Raw genomic sequence first — 6,834 nt, 5'->3', positions numbered from 1 at the left:
TCAGCATAAGGAAGCCTCTAATAACACCATTTCCTAAAAGCTATCTTTAAACTGTGGTTCTTTACGATCGTCCCTAAAAATCAAGGGATGGTCATATTTGGAGAGAAGCACAGAGCACATTAAAGGAAGTTGATTTCCTGGTGTGGGCCTGGGAATTATTATCAAAGCTATAAAAAGAGCAGGGCAAAGAAGCCCAAATAATTCAAATTCTGCCTACTTCAGATATCATTTATTTTAAAAAGCTTTCTTTTTCTTTATGCATCGATAGAATCAACAAAAAATGAAATCTTACTCTTTATACTTTTTTATTTTTGGCCAGTCATTTCCCCCCTAAGTTTTAGTATAAAAAAAGTCAGACATATAGAATTGTTCGGTAAGCATCTATATATTTACCTCCTGTGCTGTGCTTAGTCACTCAGTCATATCCAACTCTTTTCGACCCCATGGACTGTAGTCCACCAGGCTCCTCTGTCCATGGGATTCTCCAGGCAAAGAATACTGAAGTGGGTTGCCATGCCCTCCTCCAAGGGATCTTCCCAACCAGGGATAGCTTCTACATTTAATATATTCTTATATTTACTTTTTCACATATCTGTCCATCCATCCCTCTATGTAAACATCTTTCCATCTTACTTTATTTTTTGATGAATTCCATGGTCAACTGTAGACTTTAGTATGCTTTACCCTTAAAGACTTCAGCATGCCTATCATGAACCAAGTTCCATATTAACCCCTGTATTTTTTACACTTGTGTGCTATTTGGTTTTCAGTGGCTCACAAACAGCGTGTAGTAGAATTTTGTACTTTTAGGTCTGTCTAAGAGTTCATCTTCGAAGGAGGAGCCTACAACCCCATCACATTGACTGTGCTTGTGGAATGTCAGTTCTTGCTTCTGTCTTCTTCTTTTATATTTTTCTTTGTGTATGCCTCCTTGACATTACCCTGTTATGCTGTACTGTCTTTAGTCATTTATTCAAAATTTCTTTGGTCTTTTCTATCTAGTAAATATGTTCTTTTTTTGCAACTAATGGTTACCTTTGAATTAAAACAGATATTGAGTCTAAGTTTCTTTATTCATATAAAAAATGAAACAGCATCTGTTGCCTCCTCTGTCATAAGAGGAGATCCTTGAAGCTCCTTTGTCTTCCTCAGCTGCTAAACCATATCAAAGTTTCTGCCCAAGAAATCACAGACTCAGAGCATGTTAGGTTCTCATTTTGCAAGAGAGGAAAATTGAGACCCGGAGGGGAAAAAGACTTTCTCCTTCTGAAAACCCCCAAGTTCTGAATGGAAGAATCAGAGACCTGGGTTGAACTTAGGACATTTACTCCACCTCTACCTTTAGCTCCGACAACACTCAAACATTTAACAGCTCCCAGACAGATGAGAAAAGACACTAGTTTTAGAAGATTAAAGAAAATGGATTTCTCAATTCATTGTAGAAGTTTAAAAGCCTTCCAGGAAATCCTTCCATGTCTATAATAAAAAATTTTAACCTACATTCTATTAATCTTTATGTCCAAAATGGAAAAACTTTTTGCTTAATAATATCTCTTCAAATATTTGAAGGCTATTCTTAAGTCTCCCCATAGCCTCTTTTTCTCGAAAATAAATAATCCAAATTCTTTTAAAATTTTCTCATAGATCCTTCTTCCCATTCTTTTATTAATCTTTATAACTTTCCCTGAGCTTCCTTTAAATTTTCTATCTTGCTTCTAGGTTGTGAAGCAAGGAAAGGACAAGGTGTACTGATACTGTTTACTAAGTTCATACCAAACTGTGACTTCCTTGAGGGTAAGGGTTATTTCTTATTGAACTTTGTACCCCTAGATTGGGGGCTTGGCAACTCTCTTTTTCCCTAAAAAGAGACAGATAGCAATACTTTAGCCATTGCAGGCCTATCTTCTTTGAATAGCTGTTGTCTCTGAAAGGCTAATACTGGTTCTTTTGTTTGTTTGTTTTGCATTATAGAAATGTGAAAATCATTCTTAGCTCAAGGGCCATGCAAAAACAAATAGTAGGTCAGATTTGACTTGTGGGCTCTGGTTTGTTGAATCTCGCTCTAGATGCTAGCACAATGCATGACACATAGTAGGCATTCAGTAAAGTTTGTTGAATAAAAGAATACATGAGTCAATGAAGATTATTTTATAATTGCTGTCTTTTATATTCTTGTTTAACATTTATCTTACATTTCTGGCTCAGTGAACTTGTCCACTAAGACCTGGAGATCTTCCTCTGCCCTTCATGCTCACAGCCAGTACTTCCCCATGCTGTTTGTACTTGGGTAGTTTTGCTGTTTTTACCTTAATCTGAGATGCAGTAGAAGCCCTCTATTAACCTTCATTTGCTGGTGGCTTTGGGTCTCACCTTTAATTTAGTAAGGCCGTTTTGAACTTTTGTTTTTCCAGTGTGTTCAGCAGCTGCCCTAGTTGCAAATTACCTGTGAACTTAACAAGCAACTACAGGCAATTGACAAAACCAGAATCCCAGTCTCAGTTCAACCACTTCAGCTGAGGCCTCCAGCTCTATTTCCATTCTTATGGTTCCTACCTGCTCTAAAGGGGTTGAGAAGCTTGTTTCTACTTATTGTCCTGGAATAGATTGGAAGGAATCAGACAGGCTCATAAGAAGGCTGGCACTAATGGCAAAAGGGAAAAGATGCTTCCTTTCTTTCTCCTTAGTTTTTGGATCCATAGAGAACACAAGTCACAGCCTGAGGGAGCATGAAGTTCTGTATTAATTAGAAGAATTTCCATTCCGAACCGAATTTGGATGAAGCAGTTATGAGCAGCACAAATCCAGCATCCAGGGATGGAGCCATAGGATGCCTGGAGGCTGATCCCTGAGACAGAGTACCTTACTCCTGCCATCCCCTTTGTCCCACTCCTAGGTTCAGATGAATTGATCCCTAGCTCCACAGATGTCTTTCTGATGGAACCTCCCAACTTACCTGCCATGACCTTGTTGGGTACTTGCAACCAGGGTTCACCTCTAAACTGCTAGTGGGTTAATGAGGAGCCACGCTTCTTCAGTGCTCTGTGTCCTCCCTTGGGGCACAGATGAGTTTTTAGATTAAGCCAGATGTGAAGTCAAGGCTGATGGAAAGCATAGACAGGCAGTGCTCCTTTTCCTCCAAGCTCCTGGCTACTAAGTGGTTACAGCTTCCAATCAGAGGGAGCTGGGAAAAGCTCTTCTCCAGCTCCCTAGGGGTGATGTGTGTTGCCCATGGACCATTCTCTCCAGTTTTCTTTTTCTCTATCTTCCCTTCCTCTCTGTGTTGCTAAAATTGTTGTGATTGCTACCATTTAAAATGTCCAGAAAAGCTGCATTTATTTACAACGACTTCCTTAACCAGCCGGGAGAAGTTGCAAAATAGCTAACCCAGTGGTGGATCAATCTAACATTTCTTTCAAATGTCAATGTAAAGAAAATGATGACAATTTTAAGACTCTATTTGGTGAAAATGATCTATGCGAGATGGCGGATGGCGGAAGGTCACAAATCAGGCAGCTGCCTCTGGCTCAGTGATTCAGAAGAAGTGTGGAAGGCATTGGAAAGTGTGTTTCTGAGTTTTATGAGAGCCCAAGATTGGGAATTTATCAACATGCTTGGGATTTGCTGTAATGAGCCTCTTTACTCCTCTCATAAAACAAACCAGTGTCTGATTAGAGCTGGCTGGCCTTCCTTAGATACAGAAATTAATTCATGTTGATTTTAGGGGGAAAAGTATCACACTTGTCTGGCTTACCCGATAACAGCCTCATTTGCATGTGGGGATCATGCTTATTCCCCACCTGGTTAAAAGAATAATGTCAATGACGTTGAATTTGCATATTCTCCATCATTAGTATTTGGAGAGCTTCTTTCAAGGTGTTTTACATTCTGGGTATACATTCTCTTCTGCTATTTTTGTTAGATCTGTCATGCTGGGGCAGCAAAACCACCAAAATCTCAGTGGCTTAAAACAATGAGGGTTCATTTCATTCTTGTGCTACGTTGCTACATGTCAGTCTTGTCCAGCATGAGCTGTGCTCCATGATGTTTTCTTTCAGGGACCCCCCACTGTTGAGAGCACAGGTTCGCAAACTTTTTCTGTAAAGGGCCAGATGGTAAATATTTTCAGTTTTGCAGGCCATATGGTCTCTGTGGCAGCTACTCAACTCTGTTGTGTAGCAAGCAAAAAGCCATAGACTATATGTAAAAGAATGGGCATGATTGTGTCCCAATAAAGCTTTATTTATAAAAATTGGCAGTGGGCTGGATTTGGGCTGTGGGCTATAGTTTGTCCACCCTATGGTGGAAAAGAGAAGGAAAGGTGGGGAACCTTGCGCAAATTCTTTAAGGCATAACTTTCACTCACACTTGATTGGCTACAGCAAACCACCTGGCCACATCTAAATTCATGGAGGAACAGAAAGTGTAATCCTTATCCTTGTCGAGAAAGAGAATGGGAAATATTGATAAATAGCACCAGTGATCACGAACCCCTTCTCTATTCTTTTTTAGAGAAGCCAGTGTTTCCTCAAGCTCTCAACAGCTTCAAAAAGTGTCCTTTAAATGCAGTCCAACTCAGTTGCTTTGGTGAAGTTAAACAAATTTAGTAGATGATTAAGATCTGATTTTCAGCAGTCATCCTAAGCATTAAGTATGTGACTTTTTTTTCAAGCCCATCAAGGTTCTATTTGAGTTCCTGCACCAATCTGAAGTGAGATTAAGTTCATCCATCCAACTCATTGTCAGGCGTTTAGACTTCTAGATCCAGACAGTGATCATATCCTCAGGTCCTTGGCTTTTCTTTCTTTTCTTTTTCTTTATAGCCATGTAAGTCCAGGGCTCTCACCTTTCACTGGGACAGAACTGGGCCTGGGTACCATCTCTGCATCCCCAAAAGAGACCAGAAATCCCATATATGGGGGTCTCCAGAGCCTTTCCTGTATTTTAGCATTCATGTCCTTGTCTCTAAGCTTTGCAGATCAGAAAAGCAGGGGTCACTTCATCCAGGAGAGGGCACTGTTTGCAAAGTCTAGAAGACGCAATTCCTTCTGGTGGAGGCACAAATTAAGGATTAATGAAATCCATATTCAGATGCTGAAACTATAGCACCTATCATAAAACATAAACCAAAACACCACACTAGGAATGTACTCTATAAAAAGGTAAGAAATGCAATTTATTAACAACTTGTACATTCCAGAAGGTACAAACTGCCTTGTTAAATCAACCAAACATTTTTAGTGGCTGTTTCTCTTCTTTTCTTATAATACAGACTCAGTCTCTTTGAACCAAAGCCTGTTCTGGTCTTAGCTGCTAGGAGGAGGTCCTTGGGATCTTGGAGGTCAAGGCTGAGAGAGAAGGGATGTCTAGGTCCTGTTGCAGAAAGAATAATTTGCCTTTTTCAGGCATCTTCTCCCCTGAGGAAAGTGAATAACATTTCCAAGAAACTTAATGCAAAATGTGGGAAGCAAATATAACTAAATACAATAGTTCCATAATGCTGAAATGCAAAATCCTGATATTTCATAATAGGGGGACATTTTGAAGAGACAACTTGGTGATTATAAACTTTTTTGTTCCACATGCTCAGTTCATTTACACCTAAGCCTCTATTTCTGTGCTGTGTTCTTAATGGAACCATCTAGGTCTTTTTTTTTCCCTGCAAATTTCTACTTAGCTGCTAAAGTTCCTTTTTGATTATGACTGTGACCATCAGGTTACTAAGTCCTCTCTGCCTCCATCTTCTTGTAGGTAAAATAGATGTGATAATAGTGTCTACTTCAGGAGATGTCACTATATTCTTATTATCTTGTGTTCTTTTCTTGTTTCTTCTCACAAGTTTGAAAATTGTTTTAACCTCCTCTGTACTTTTTTTCTGTATTGCCACCATGTAACTTTCTCTGGAATCAATTTACTCTCAGGTGGTTTAGTATCAATCATAAGATACTACAGGCAACTCTCTGGTTCTCTGAGCATGGGGGGATTCATATGCCTTTACCAACTAATCTTTTTGTGATCATACAGAGCATCCAATATATTCTTTATATCTTATTAAACCTCTCCATAAGGTTTTTCCTGGAATGGTATCCTTTGCAATTTCATCCTCTTTATCTGGTTAAACCCCTGGATTAGGTTAGGTAAAAAAGGATACTGACAATATTCATAATGTTAATAGCAGCTCACATCAATTGGCTACTCTCCATGTTCCAGGCACTATGCTAAACATGCTAGGTGCCCTACGTCATTCAATGTTCATCAGACTTTTACTATGCCATATCACCACTTTGCAGATGAGGAAACTGAGGGCTAAGGAAGCCAAGCAACTTTGTGCAAGTCATACAACTAGAAAGTAGAGCCGTGGGCCTACTCACAGTATACTGACGTCAGTCCTGTGCTAGATTATTCTAAAAAGTTTGTTTCCCCAGGGAGAGAGGGAATATCAGTTCAGTTCAGTTCAGTCGCTCAATCTTGTTGGACTCTTTGTGACCCCATGGACTGCAGCATGCCAGGCTTCCCTGTCCATCACCACTTCCTGGAGTTTACCCAAATTCATGTCCATTGAGTCGGTGATGCCTTCTAACCATCTCATTCTCTGTTGTCCCCTTCTCCTCTCACCTTCAATCTTTCCCAGCATCAGGGTCTTTTCAAATGAGTCAGCTCTTCACATCAGGTGGCCAAAGTTTGGAGTTTCAGCTTCAACATCAATCCTTCCAATGAACACTCAGGACTGATCTCCTTTAGGATGGACTGGTTGGATCTCCTTGCTGTCCAAGGGACTCTCAAGAGTCTTCTCCAACACCACAGTTCAAAAGCATCAATTCTTTGGCACTCAGCTTT

This window comes from Bison bison, unplaced genomic scaffold (genome assembly GCF_000754665.1).
Source record: "Bison bison bison isolate TAMUID 2011002044 unplaced genomic scaffold, Bison_UMD1.0 scf7180017864529, whole genome shotgun sequence".
Lineage (NCBI taxonomy): Eukaryota > Metazoa > Chordata > Mammalia > Artiodactyla > Bovidae > Bison > Bison bison.
This window is presented reverse-complemented; position numbering follows the sequence as displayed.